At 38.5% G+C, this 14,969-nt stretch overlaps 1 protein-coding gene across 1 annotated transcript in view; it reads right to left on the bottom strand.

Annotated features, from left to right (window-relative positions):
* The window catches only part of CTNNA1 (catenin alpha 1), a 153,479-nt gene that overhangs the window by 18,246 nt on the left and 120,264 nt on the right, over positions 1–14,969 (bottom strand). The gene's annotated exons all lie outside the window — the stretch shown is intronic.

Raw genomic sequence — 14,969 nt, 5'->3', positions numbered from 1 at the left:
AATTCTTGGCGATCCAGGTAAGTTGTAGAGAAGATGGTAACCTACATTGGTAGAGGAAACGCCTCACTCGGAGGTCCTTATACCAATACAGTCATACAATCTCTAATACTTAGAAAGGTTTGTCCAACCTAATCTTCAACTTTAATAACATGGTTTATGGTAAAAGGGCGATAATGAACAAACCCATCCAAGAAAGGAAGATAATATGAAGAGGACAATTTAAAGGAGATACTTCAAAACTAACCCAAGATTATGAAAAACAGATTTATAATTTGCCTAATCACTAAATATAGGATCTTACGGATCCTAGAGAAGTTATGGTTTTTTAAATGAGCCCAAGGTCACCAATAAAAACTCTCAAGTGAGTAACTTGTGAGAATCACTATCTAAAATTAAGGTAACTCAATAATGGCTATATGTTTGAGCAGAGATGAGATGAAAATAAAAGTCTTATGGATCTGTTTAGTCATATCCGGGTGCATCTTGCTAGCATTTCTACATTCCCTATAATACCCAGAACCCAAAAGAGACTCTGCCTGGCCCCTGCCTGAAGAGCAGACACGAGAACACACTAAAATAGGTACAATAAGAAAAAAAAACAAAACCAAGAAAATAAAAACAAGAAATGAACTCCCATCAAAAAGAACCAAGCTTCCATATGCCCTGATCTACAATACTGAGATCATTTTACGCTGCTAAACAAAAGGCAGCTGTTCTCAAATCCTTTTTTTAAAAAAATATATCATGCTTTGTATTGTGCTTCACCATTAGATATAGCTATTATTATCAAGTACAATGTATTTTATGTTATGGTACTGAAACCAAAGTGATAAAAAGTTTTAAAACTGGCTTCACTTGATGAGAAGATGCCTTTGGACTGCTCTATCATGGCACAAATTCTGGATATGGGAGATAGGGGGAATTCTGAGAAAATCTCTCCCAGTCACACAAAGATCTTGTGCATTACCTGGGGCCTCTGTGGATCAGTAATGTGTGAGCATCAGACCACCTCATTTGATAGGTTCTTGAGGGGAAAGGAATGAACTGGGTTATTTCTCATTGAGGAATACCTACGAGATTCCTGGATTGTTCTTCAAAATTGCTTTCTAAAGAAACTAAGTTATATGGAAAAGAGTACTATCATCCAAAGGCAAGATGTTCACCGACTAGCATGCTAAAGATTAGTTAAGGATAAAAGCTACAACTATGTTTCCACCTACCATGGATGTTTTTCTAAAGGTTCTATCTACAGTCTCAAGTCCCAACAGACAGACTGCCTGGAGTTGTGATTATTTACTGCTTTTCAGTCTATCAGTCAAACTAACAGAATCTGGGCTCCTGGAAGTCTACAGGGATGAATCTATACCGCAACAACGTTTAAAAGGGGACAAATGGAGGAAAAGGAAGAATGGATAACTTTTCCAGAACTTGGCTTTCAATTTAGTTTGCTTAGGGAAAAAGAGAAAAGTAGTTAAGTGGAGGCTGCACAGAATTCACCTCTCTCATAGTCTATAGGAAAGGCCATGCATTAAACCAGGCAATATGAATTATTTAAAAGCCACTTTTGTATTGACTAAAATGTGCAATGCACTCTTGCAGAACATGGGATTTGAGCTAAGTCTTGAAGGGAGCCAGAGGCAGAGGTAAGGAGGGAAAGCAGTCCAAGTCTGGAGGGATAGCCAGTGAAAAGGTAGGGATGGAGCTGAACGAAGGCATGTTCTGTGCAAGGAAAAGAAAACAGAAGGCTAGTGTCACTGGACTCTATAATACATGAAGAGGAGTAAAGAATAAGGAGGCTGGGAAACAGAGGGTCCAGGTTGAAAAGGGACTTAAGAGGTAAACGATTTTATATTTGATCCTGGAAGTATTAGAGAGGAACTGAAGTTTTATTGAAGGGTGGTGTGGAGTGTGTGATGTGGTCAGATGTGGACTTTACAAAGAGTGGTTTAGAGTGGGGAGAGATTTGAGCTGGCAAGACCTCCACTTCTGCAGTCCTTCAATGTGGCTTCTGATCTCAACACTAAACTAAAACTGTGATGGACAAAGTTACCAGTGGTTTTTTAATTGCAAATTCCAATGGCTTTTTCTCAGCCATTTTCTCATTAGACATTGTTGCCCCCTCCATTCCACCCCCACCCCCCAGGTTTTCTTGTCCTTGCCGCCCCCCACTAGGATATTCATTCTTTTTGCCTTCCTTTTACCTCTGTATCTTCATGGCCCTCTCTGGTTTCCCAGGAGAGAGACAGAGGGACCTCAGAGCCCTTGGGTGTCTATGCTGTCCTGAAGTCTGGTCTCAATGGGAGGATCTGTTGGATTGGTGTTAGTTTTATAAGAAGGGGGAAGAGGAAGGGTGGCAACTGCTTTCCTATTGACTTCTGGCTGACTTTTTGTGCAGTTCTGTGATGGGAGAAGTCACTGTTACTTCCCATTTAATTTTTTGATCATTGTTTGGTCACATGTAAACTGCTGATTTTGTTGGAGTCATCCTAATTTCTTCACCAGTTACCAAGTCTCCTGTCTCTACAACATCTCTCAACTCTGTTTCTCTCTCTCCCATCACATGACCAGCAAACCTAGTTCAGGCCCTATCCCCTCTCCCCTGGATTGTTGAAATAACCTCCTAATTGGTTTCCAAGCCTACTGCTTTTCCATTCTCTCATCCATCTTCCACATCAAAAGTGAATATTCCTGAGGCACACATCCAACCTTATCACTTCCCTGCTCAACAAACTTCAGTAACTCCTTATGATCTCTGTTTAAAACACACTATTTAGCATTTATAGCCTTTTGTATTCTGGTACCCATCTAATTTCCAGTTTTATTTCACATCCAGTCTCCACACACTCTGTGTTCCAGTCAAACTAGCAACTCCCTCTTCCTTTGCTGTGCTTGGTTTTAACTCCATCATAATCTTTTATGAGGAATAAACTTATCATTATCAGAACAAACTCATCAATATGGAGATTGCTTCAGCTTTGCTACCCAAACCTCATACCCCAAATTGCTTCTGCCTCTGCTTACAGGGACAGTAGGACTGGACCAAAAAAACTGCTCCCAAAACTTCATTTGCCACTAGCAGCTCCCTTGTCTTCATCAGGTCCCTGCCCCACTCCCAATATTTAGCTTCCTTTTGGGTAGTTTTCCCTCATTAGATTGTAAATTCCTTTAGGGCAAGGACTGTCTTCCTTTTTTCTTATTTGTATCTCTAGCACTTAGCTCATTGCTGTTATTACTATTATATTTTGTTTCAATTATGTCTGACTTTTCAGACCCCATTTGGGATCTTCTAAGCAGAGATACTGGAGTGGTTTGCCATTTCCTTTTCCAGCTCATTTGACAGAGAGGAAACTAAGGCAAACAGGGTTAAGTGACTTACCCGGGGTCACACAGTAAGTTTCCGAGGCCACATTAGCACTCAAGATGAGTCTTCCTGACTCCAGGCCTGGCATTCTATCCACTGCACCACCTAGCAGCCCCACTAAACTCATAGTACGTGCTTAATAAATTCGTATTGCATTGTATCTCTATCTTTTCTTGTTATTTTTGCTGTCGAAAGGTACATAGGTAGCAAGGGAATGAACTAGGATTTTAACCCAGACCTTCTGACTCCAAAAGCATCATTCTTTCCACCATGGCTGTTATTGTTGTTCAATTGTTTTCAGTTGTGTCGGACTTTTCATGAACCCATTTGGAGTTTTACAGATCAGGAAACTGAGGCAAACAGGGGTAAGTAACTTGCCCAGGGTCACATAGCTAATAAGTGTCTGAGGCCAGATTTGAACTCAGGTCCTCCTGACTCCAGCTGGTACTCTATCCACTGAGCCACCTAGCTGCCCCAGGGTGAGATATGATATCACAAATGAGGAAACTAAGCCTTAAAGATGAAAAATGCTTTTCCCAAGGTAACAAAGTGAGTGTGAGAAACAAGGTTCAAATCCAGGTCTCTCAGGACTCTAATTCCAGCATTCTTCACACTACATGGCGCTGCCTTTAATGAGAACATATGTTCTCAGAACAAAAGAGGTATGAATCTAGCTTACCAACCCTCAAACCTGGAAAACATGTTTGAACGTTACATGTCCTGTACTGAAGTTATCATTTTAATTAGGATTGACTAGACTGTACATGTGAATCTTTTTCAGACTTTAAGATCATTTATATAAATACTCTCAGTAGGTGTGATCAGCGTATGTTACCATCTGTTTCAGCCGATATGTGAAAGCATTGTCGCTTTTCAAGCATTTCTAAACCAAATGTGGAACCAAAGACATTAAAAATAAAGTGCTGATATGGTAAAATGGTAAATTTTTTAAATGCCAGATCTCCAGAAATCTGCTTAAAAGTGCCTCTATTCACTGTGGTTGTCCAAAAAACTCTAGATTTGGTGACTAGATTTCTCTGTCTGTGTAATTCTAGACAGACTGAACTGATGGTTGAAAAATATAAATCAGATAAAACAATTCTACCATTACACTACAGAAAAGATTAAGAATGCTTCTAAAAGGACCTATGATGAAAAATGCTATCCACCTCCAGAGAAAGAACTGATGGAATCTGAATGCAGATCAAAGCATACTGTTTTTTTTTTTACTTTATTTTTCTTGGCATTTTTTTGTCTGTATTTTCTTTCACAACATGACTAATATGGAAATATGTTTTGCATGACTGCACATGTATAACCTTTATCAAACTGCCTGCCTTCTCAATGATGGGGGAGGGGAGGGAAGGTAGGAGAGAATTTGGAACTCAAAATGGTAAAACATGAAGGTTAAAAACTGCTTTTATGTGTAACTGGAAAAAGATAAAATATTAGAAAATTGGAAAAATATTAATATTTAGAAGATCTCAGTTAAAAAAAGAAAGTACTGCTTCTAAAAATTATATTTTCCAAAAGGCAGGTGACTTGCTTTAAGGAGAGACCAATCATTCAATAGCAGTCATTTTAATTTTTTAAACAGGTTCACAAGTAAAGCTCACTGTGGAAGAGGAGCTCAAAGAAAACAGACCTACAAACTGTTTGGATGGCTGTGGGTATGGGGTAGGTTCAATGTACATATGCATACCCAATCACCCAGACTAAAGTCAATAGGAACCAAGATTTCATATTTTCCATTGAAGTTGTAAAAAAGTGATTTTTGGCAAAATTTCATTTCAAAATCATTTCCATCTTTACACTAAACAGGATACTTCTATCAAGTATACCCATCCCACCATAGACTCTAAATGGCACCACTCACTAGAATGATATGGGGCATATGCATACAGGTCTTCCTACTCTGAACTTTTTTTATTGTCATCAGGGATATTTTATAAAATTTTGTAACTAGTGAATTTGTAAAGTTACTCAAAGGCCATCCCTGACCATATACAATAAATTATAGGATGCAGCTATCAACTGCTTGGCATGGCAGAGATGCCACTTGTTCAAATTACACACATCCAAAGCTTTCAAAGTTCACAATTGTAGGGGGAAAGTACGAAGCATAATTTAAAAATGAAGGCTCAGAAAAACCTGTTAGCCTAATTCCACAATAACCCTAGTTCTCCGTGGGCTATAGATTAGTTGGTTGGCTGTTGTCCAATCTCAAGGAAGACCAAAATGACATCACTATGTTGGAGTCAACGTACAGTGTGTTTGACTATGGCTGATCAGACCAGTATGAGCTCTCTACTACACATCAGGCACAAAGAGTCCACATGCAAATCTGGAGTGAAGATGTCTCTAAATTTGCACATCCCACATTTCTTTTCAGCTACTACAATTCTACTTTGCTCAAAGAGCACAGCGCCTTCTTTGTTGTAGGCGTGCCATGCTGGGCAGTCTCTCCCAGTGTCTCCCATGTCACTCAAAGTTCTTCAGAGAGCCCGTATGTATGTCTATGTCTATGTATCACTTCTTCTGACCCCCATGTGAGCACCTGCCTTGTGTGAATTCTCTGTAAAATAGTCTTTTAGGCAAATGTATGTTTGGCATTTGAAAACTGCCCTCTGTCTATGTAGACTCCTCCTAACTGATGATAAAATGATTTCATGATAAAAGTTCTTGAGAATTACATGTAATCATCAGGGAATGGAGGGAGAAAAATTTGGAACTCAAAATTTTACAAAAATGAATGTTGAAAACTATCTTTACATGTAATTGAAAAAAAATATTGTTATGGGGGCAAAAAAAACATTAGAAGAAACATAGAGAACCTCTGATGCAAAGAGAAGCAACCCTTCCTCGGACCTCAAGCCTTCCACCTCTTGCTGCACCTGTACTTTTGAGAGAAGAGGAAGAATAGTCAGTGGGGCAGCTAGGTGGTACAATGGCTAGAGCGCTGGGCTTGGAATCAGGAAGACTAATCTTCATGAATTCAAATCTGGCCTCAGACACTTACTAGCTGTATGACCCTGGGTAAGTCACTTAACCCTGTTTACCTCAGTTTCCTCATCTGTGAAATGAGCTAGAAAAGGAAATGTCAAACCATTCCAATATTTTTGCCAAGAAAACCCTATTATGGGGTCATGAAGAGTTGGACCCAGCTGAACAATAAGAAGTCAGTGGGGAGCAAAACTCCTTTTTAAATTTACATTTTGTTTATTAACATTCTGTTAAGTCTAGACAAATCAATAAAACAATAAGTCAAAACCAAAAAAAAATCATCTTCTCATATAGGACTGTAAACAGTTTAACTTTATTGAGTTCCTTACAATCACTCTTTCACGTTTATCTTTTTATGATTATCTTCTATTTGAATAGCAAATTTTTTATTCTGCTCTGATCTTTTCATCAGCAATGTTTGGAATGCCCTATTTCACTAAATACAACACATACACACACACATACCCCAAAAGGTTTATACTCAGTTTTGCTGGGTAGATGATTCTTGGTTGTAATCCTAGTTCCTTTGCCTTCTGGAATATTATATTCCGAACTCTTAGATACTTTAATGTAAAAGCTGCTAAATCTTGTGTGATCCTGACTAAGGCTCCATGATATTTGAATTTTCTTTCTGGCTGTTTGCAATATTTCCTCCTTGACCTGGGAGCCTGGGAATTTGGGTGTAATATTCCTGGAAGGGAATTTCATTTTGGTTTCTCTTTCAGGTGGTAATTGATAGATTCTTTCAATTTCTATTTTACCCTTCATATTTAAGATATCAGGACAGTTTTCCTTGATAATTTCTTGAAATATGACATCTAACCAAGCAATACCACTATTAGTTCTGTTTCCCAAGCTGATCAGGGGAAAAGGAAAAGAACTTATATGTTCTAAAATATTTACAGCAGCTCTCTTTGTGGTGGCAAAGAACTGGAAATTGAGGAGATGCCCATCAATTCAGGAATGGCTAAACAAGTTGTGGTAAATGATTGTGATGGAATACTACTGTGCTGTAAGAAACAATGAGCTGGTGGATTTTAGAAAAACATGGGAAGACTTGCATGAAATAATGAAGAGTGAAATAAGCAGAACCAAAACAACACTGTACATAGCAACAGCAATATTGTTCTAAGAACCACTTTGAATGACTAAATCATTTTGAATATTATAACTACTCAAATCAACTACAAGGACATATTAAGGAAGAAGCTATCCTTCTTCAGAGAATAACTGATAAACAGAAGTATGTATAGTATGGTTTTACACATATATAAATATTTGTGTCTAATGGTAGCCTTCTTTATGGCAGGATGGGGAGGGGTGGAGAAAAAGAAGTGCAAAGCAGAGAACAGAAGAAAACTTAAAAGCAAGCACAGAAAATCAAGGAAGCTTTGGAAACAATGTATAGTAACTTATTACATAGTTTTTCAAAAAAAGCAAACAGTGTGAAATATAAATTGATGATTTTACATCGAATCCTCTTTTTATAATGTGCTGTGTACTTGAAAAAAATACAATGTCTAGGATCTTTTCCTTTTCTTTTTTTTAAAGCAAGGGTTTCAGGTAGTCTAGTAATTCTTATATTATCTCTCCTCAATATATTTTCCAAATCAGTTGTTTTTCCAATGAGATATTTCAAATTTTCTTTCATTTTTCATTCTTTTGGTTTTGTATTCTTTTCTTTCTTACTGTTTCTTGAAATGTCATAGTCATTAGCTTCCATTTGCCCAAATCTAATTTTTAAGGAATTCTTTTCTTCAGTGAATTTTCATACCACTTTTACCATCAGCCCAATTCTGTTTTTAAGGTATTATTTTCTTTAGTATTTTTCTTGTGCCTCCTTTACCAAGCTGTTAATTCTTTTTTTCATAATTTTCTTGCATCACTTTAATTTTTTTCCCAATTTTTCCTTCTATACTCATTTCTTTAATTCTTCTAGGAATTCTTTTTGGTTTTAGGTCCAATTAGCATTTTTCTTTGAGGCTTTTTTTGGGGGGGGAGGCAGAGGTGTAACTGCTTTCATATTGTTGTCTTCTGTTGAGCTTATGTCTTGGTCTTCCCTGCAACCATAGTAGTTTTTTTATGGCCAAATTACTTTTTGTCATTGTTTACTCATTTTTCTAGCCTATTTCTTGACTTTAAACCTTATGTTAAAGTTGGGCTCTCCTCATCTGGGGATGGGGAGGCACTGTCACAAGCTTCAGACTTTACTATGCTACTGTTTTCAGAGTTAGTTCTAGGAGTCTGCAAATTTTTAGTTCTTCCAAGGTAGTGTGATCCTGGGAGAGTTATGATCATGGCTCTCCTGGTCTGTGTTCTGGTCTTTACCCAGGAAGGGTCCTTGGTCCCCTAAAACTGCAAACATTATCACTTCTATTTGCTTTGGTACTGTGACCAGGTCCCCTGCTCCCCTGTGACCACGAAGGCTCCTCTCTGACCTGGAATCGCAACCCAGAAATGCCTAAGGGCAATAGCTGCCAATCAGCATAAGCTGTACCCAGTGCCAGCAATGTGTTCCCAGTTATCTCTGAATTTTTGTACCTCCTTTTCCATTTGGTAGATTCTGCCTTTCAAGGAATTCTTTTCTTCAGTGGATTTTTGTGCCTCTTTTTACCAAGGTATTAATTCTTTTCATAATTTTCTTATATCACTTTCATTTCTTTTCCTAGTTTTTCCTCTACCACTCATCTCTTTAGGTCTTTCAGAAATTATTGCTGGCCTTGGGTCCAATTAGCATTTTTCTCTGAAGTTTTGCTTGTAGCTTTTTTTCATACTGTTGTCTTCTTCTAAATTTATGTTTTGGTATTCCCTGCTACCATATGAACTTTTTATGGTCAAATTCTTTTCTTGTTCTTTTCTCATTTCCCCAGCCTATTTCTTCATTTTGAACTGTAAGTTGGGCTCTGTTCACTTGAAGGTGCAAGAGGCACTGTTCCAAGGTTTGGCTTTTTCATGCTGCTTTTTAAATAACTATTTTCAGTGCTTCCAAAGTGTTGTTATCCTGTGAGAGTTGTGGTCACTGCTCTCCCAGTCTATTCTCTCATTTTTACCAAGGAAGGTACCCTGTGTTCTGCTCTCACAGCAGCTACAAAGTGCTAGTGCTCCTTTTAGCCCTAGAACTGTGACCCAGAACTGTTCACGGGTAATAGAGTTGCCAATCAGCACCAGCTGCCCAGTGCCAGCAAAGGGTCCCCTATAATCTCTTTCTGATCAGTTGTCCTACCCTTTAAACATCTCTGGGCAAAGAACTCCCAAAGCCACAGGTGCTGTCCCATGGCTGCTTCCAAGGCCCACCTCTGGAGATCCTTCTGTGCTCTGGGCCTGTGCCCAACCTGGTGTTATAGACCTCTCCAATGGACCTCGTAAGTTGTTTTAGCCTGGATAAATGTCTCCTTCTGACATTTTGTTGGCTCTGCTGCTCCAAAATTTGATTTGAGGTGTTGTTTTAAAGTTATTTGGAAGGGAATGGTGGAGACTTCAGCTGGGTCCCAGCCTGGAATCTGCCATCTTGGCTCTGCCTCTATCTGGACTATTGATACCATGTATCCAACTAACCTTTTCTACTTCTACAACTCCACCCCCCCGGCCCCTTTTTCTCTATTCACAAAGCTACCATTCTGGTTCAGAACTTCATCCTTTCTCCACTGGGCCACTGCAATGGCCTCCTAAATGGTCTCAGTCTCAAGTCTATCCCTCCTGCAATTGATCCTTCACACTATTACATCCTGAACCTAGGGCTGACCATGTCACTCCCTTACTCAATAAACTCCAGTGTATCCTTATTACCTATAGGATAAAACAAAATCTTTGCTTGGCTTTTATAGCCCTTCCTAACCTGGCCCCAATCTACCATTCCAGTCTTATTTTATATCATTTCTGTTTCTTTCTCACACATGGCACTCTCATCTTCTATTTCAAGGCCTTTTCACTGACTGTTTCAGGTGCCTGGGATGCACTCCCTTCTCATCTTAACTTCACAGAATCCCTCAAACCTTTTTTTTTTTTAAATTTTTTTTCCCTCAAACCTTTTTAAACCCAGCTAACACACTACCTTCTCCATGAGGCCTTTCTTAACCCTCTCCCCTTCCCATGACCAGCCCCACTCCTTTATATGTAGTCTCTGTAGACTTATCTATCTACTTGTTGCAGCCCCTAAACCTAAGTTCCAAGAGAGCAAAGATTGTTTCATTTTTCTGTCTTTTATCTCCAGTTCCTAGTATAGTGCCTGGCACATGACATTTATTTAATGTTTGTTCACTGACAAATTAGTGATTAGGTTTTTGTAGGAGGGGAAAATTTCCTATTAGCTGCCTGAATGGGAGGCTGACAACCCAGCTGCCACATACATGCTAAAGGAAAATCCTTATATTTGTGTGAGATCAAATAATAATTAAGAAATCCTGTAAGATATTAAAGTTAGTGACTTCTCCCACCCCAGAACTATATAAGAGGTCAGAGGCCCGAAAGGCAAAAAGGAAAGCACCGCCCCTTCCCACCATCCCCCACTTCTGCTCCCAGGATAGAGACAAATGAGGGCTACAGAGCAGAGAGCAATATACTGAAAAAGCCCTGGAGCAGGGGCAGGGAACGAGCTTTGAGGTCTCCAGCACTCTGGCCTGACATACTAGAAGGTCTAAAGATCTCTGAATTTCAAAGATCCAGGGAAACTCTAGAAAGTAGAGGACAGCTCAGGAACCTAGGGTGAGACCAAGCAGGAACAAACACCCTATTCACAAGCGCAGCATGGGGTAGAGCATGACCCTGACTCAAAGCCCTAATTCAAGAACTGAGGTAGGAAAAAATGAGTAAATCTGGGGGGGGAGGGGAATCTACCTGTATTTAAAAAAAAAAAAAAACCCACTCCAAAATATATCCCCGAAAAGGAGAGAGTGCCTCCATAGTCACAGTTTCCAGAGACTCAATGGAAAAAAATAGATTTTCTACGAGGACTACATGAATGCCTAGAAGAAATGGAGCAAGACATAAAAACTGAAATAAAAGCTCTGTAGGAAAGAAGTGGAATGAGGATCATTTTGAAGAGCAAGTGGAAAGTCTGACCAAAGTAATGGATTCCCAAAAAACTGGAACAGAACAAACAGAATCAATGACTCTATGAGATGGCAAGAAATATTAAAATAAGATAATGAAAAATATAAAGGAAAATATAAGCTGATATAAAAAAAACTTGACCTTGGAAATAGGTCATGGAGAGATAATTTAAGAATCACTGGACTCCCTGAAAACAATGATTAAATGAAAACTTCCCAGATCTACTAGAACCAGAGGGCAAAGTGAAGATAGGTATTATCCATTGATCACCTCCTATAAGAAAGCAGAAATGCCAAAATCCAGTGCTCTCACATAAAAGAAAAAATATTGCAAGCATCTAGAAAGAACAATTTAAGTACAAAGGAACTAAAGTCAGCGTATCGCCTAAGACCTGGCAGCTGCTGCCAAAAAGGCAATGGTGTCTTTGAATGTAGTATTCCAAAAAGCCTAAGACAGAAGCTTACAGCCAAGAATAACTTACCATACAAAGGTGAGTATAATCTTATGGGAGAAAAAGCAGACATTTAACAAAATAGAGGCCTATCAAGTATTTCTGATGAAAAGACCACAGATGAGAAGGAATCTGAAATGTTCAAACAAGAGTAAGAAACCCAGAAAGGTAAATTTATTTGAACAAATTGATGGAATGCTAACACATATTAATGGGAGAGAAGAAACAGGTATTCCTTCAGAACTTTAATGTCATCAAAGGGGATTAAATAAAATAAGGGAAAAAAAAGAAGAAAAAAAAAGGACCCAAGGTGTATTAGTTCTGTTTAAAGGCTTAAAAGAGGCAAGGCAAAAGAAACACATTCACATAGAAAGGAAGGAGATAAACTTGCTATTTCTCATAAATGGAGTATGAGAAGAAGAGTATGCAAAAATATGCAGGAATGAGTCGGAAACAATGTATATCACATGAACCTCATTCTTTTCTGAGATGGACGGAGGGTAGAACAGAACACATACACGCATAGCAGTATTGTGCAGGAAAGAAGATGCATTAATCAGGTAAGCTAAGGCCGGTCATATCCAAGGATCAGCTTTGTCTTCTTTTAGGTAAAACTTCCCAATGTTTCAGATGGGAGAGAAGTTATGGAAATGCTGGTCCTGCTACAAAAAGGATAGGATAGGGTACTGGTGGGGAGGGGGCAGCGCAGCGCTGTCAGGGTGTGTGTGTGTGTGTGTGTGTGAGACTGTCCATTAATTGAGGAGCAGATGAACAAATGTAATGGCCAATTACTGTGCTATAAAAAATGTAGGAGACAATTTCAAAGAATCATGGGTAGCATGATGCAGAATGAAGTAAGCAGAACCAGGAAAACAAATTATACAGGACAGCCACAGTGTAAAGAAAAAGAATTTTTGAAAGACTTGAAAAGTCTGATCAAAGTAGTGACCAAGCATGTCTCCCACTTATCTCTCTAACACAGAAGCAGAAAACAACTTAAATTTCTAGACATAGCAAATATAACTCTATCTCACTTGACTATGCTTTTTTGTTACATAGGTACTTCTTCTCCCCTCTACCCTGCTTTCTCTTGGTTTTCAAGTTAAGAGGGCCACTGAAGTTTTTTTTTTAAATACACAGAAAAGAACACAAGGAAGTTTAGAACGAAGTAGAGAAAAATAGAACAGTTCTGGGGAAAAAAATATAGCATTTACTATCTACTTGTAAAAAGCAAGCAGTGTGGAATGGAGCTTCACAGTTTCATAGAGAATTCTTTTTTGTGTTCTGCTGTGTGATTGGAAATGTTCCCTTTTAGTTTAGATTCAGATTAAAATACAAAAAACTCCCCAGAACTTTAGTGGGAAGGGAGTTGGTACAAATGCCTTCTTATCTACTGTTGTCATGCCTACATGTCCCACCAGCACTTCAAACTCTTGACTGCTCCCCACGAACCTCTTCCTTCTTTTGATTTCTCTATTTCTTTGAGCGATAATACTATACATCTAAATGCCCAAGTTCAATAATGGGTTATTGTCTATCACAGCCTCCTTCTTCCTCACCAATCTTATCTATTCAACCAATCCCTTTTGCTTCCTCCTCCATATTCTCTCTCACATCAGTTTTGATTTTCCGTTGCCACCACTTAAACATAAGCCTTAATTCCTGCCTTTCTTTTAGAAAAGCCTGGGAAGACATGCAAACTGATGCAAAGTGAAGTAAGCAGAATCAGAACACTGCACAGAGAACCAGTAACATTATAATGATGGTCAACTATGAAAGACTGATCAAAACAATGATCCAAGACAATTCCAAAAGAGTCATGATGAAAAATGCTATTCACCTCCGCAGAGAAAATTAATAAACTGAGTGCAGATAGAAGAATATTGTTTTTCATATTCGTTATTTTTTGCCTCCACTCACCCCTGACATGGCTAATACAGAAATGTTTTGAATGACTTTACAGGTATAATGGTTATTATAGTGCTTGCCTCCTCAATGGGGGGAAGGAAGGGAGAGAATATGGAACTCAAAAAAAAAAAAAAGAATGCTATACATAAATAAATACTCCTTCATTCTTCCTACCTCCTCTGCTTGTCATCCTTTCCTCTAGTTTTTGTTCTTATTCTTTTTTCATTCTTCCAATTTACATAATTTAATTCTTTCTCTCTCTTTTCTTTCTCCATTAGTTGATTAAAATCCTCCCTTCCTCTTCTCTCCTTTAACTTGTTAGGTTTTTAAATATTCTGTGTCTTTTTCTAAAAAGGATTTCTTAACTTTGTTATCTTCATTAGTTCTCTTTTCTGTCTATTCTAAATTTTTATTTTTTCATTCATGGTCCTTATAAATCTTTATTTCTTCTTTAGTCTGTGTTCTTCATAGAATTAAAGCTTTTTCTCTTTTGCTTCTTTGGAAAGATTTGCTAAGGCAGATTCAAGTTTTTCAATTCTGTCAATTATTTCTCCTTTATATGCCACACATTCTGCTTTGAAGATTTTTATTTTTCTCTTGTACTATTCGGGAACATCCTGCAGTTACTCCATACTCTCTTGGGAATCCAAAGTTTTGCTGCCTCATCACGTGTTGCTTCATATTCCTTTGCCTTGTTATATTTACTCAGAGATTTCTAGGTTTGTCTGGAGGCCATCTTCCCTTCTGTTATTAATAGCTAACCTGTTGATTTGTCTAATTGCACTCAACTTTTTAAACAGAATTCTCTTCTGGAATCTTTGGTAACTTCAGTCTTTTTTCTTTTATTCCCCTATCATTCAGTTTCTGATTCCTTTTCTTTTGATGGCAGATCCCTTGAATGTTAGAACTCAAAGGTGTCTCTGCCTCTTCCCACACCACACCAGGGAAATCACTTTTCACTAGCCTCTCAGTCCCTACACCAAGTGACTTCAGTGAGAACAGAATTAGTTCCAGCTAGATTCTAGTCTCCTTTCCTTCTGGCCTGGTGGAGCACTCCAAACACTGGCACCCTTCCCCAGTTCTCTCTGTTCTTTAGTTCAAGGGCTAACGATGCCCCAGGCTGACCAAACTTCTGATTTCCTAGACCTCCACCTCCTCTGTGGTCACTAATGACCAGTCTCCCACAATGCTATATTG

This window comes from Vombatus ursinus, unplaced genomic scaffold, assembly GCF_900497805.2.
Source record: "Vombatus ursinus unplaced genomic scaffold, bare-nosed wombat genome assembly UNPS02011572.1, whole genome shotgun sequence".
Taxonomy (NCBI): Eukaryota; Metazoa; Chordata; class Mammalia; order Diprotodontia; family Vombatidae; genus Vombatus; species Vombatus ursinus.
The sequence above is the reverse complement of the archived record's forward strand: the minus strand, read 5'-3'. Positions and strand labels throughout refer to the sequence as shown.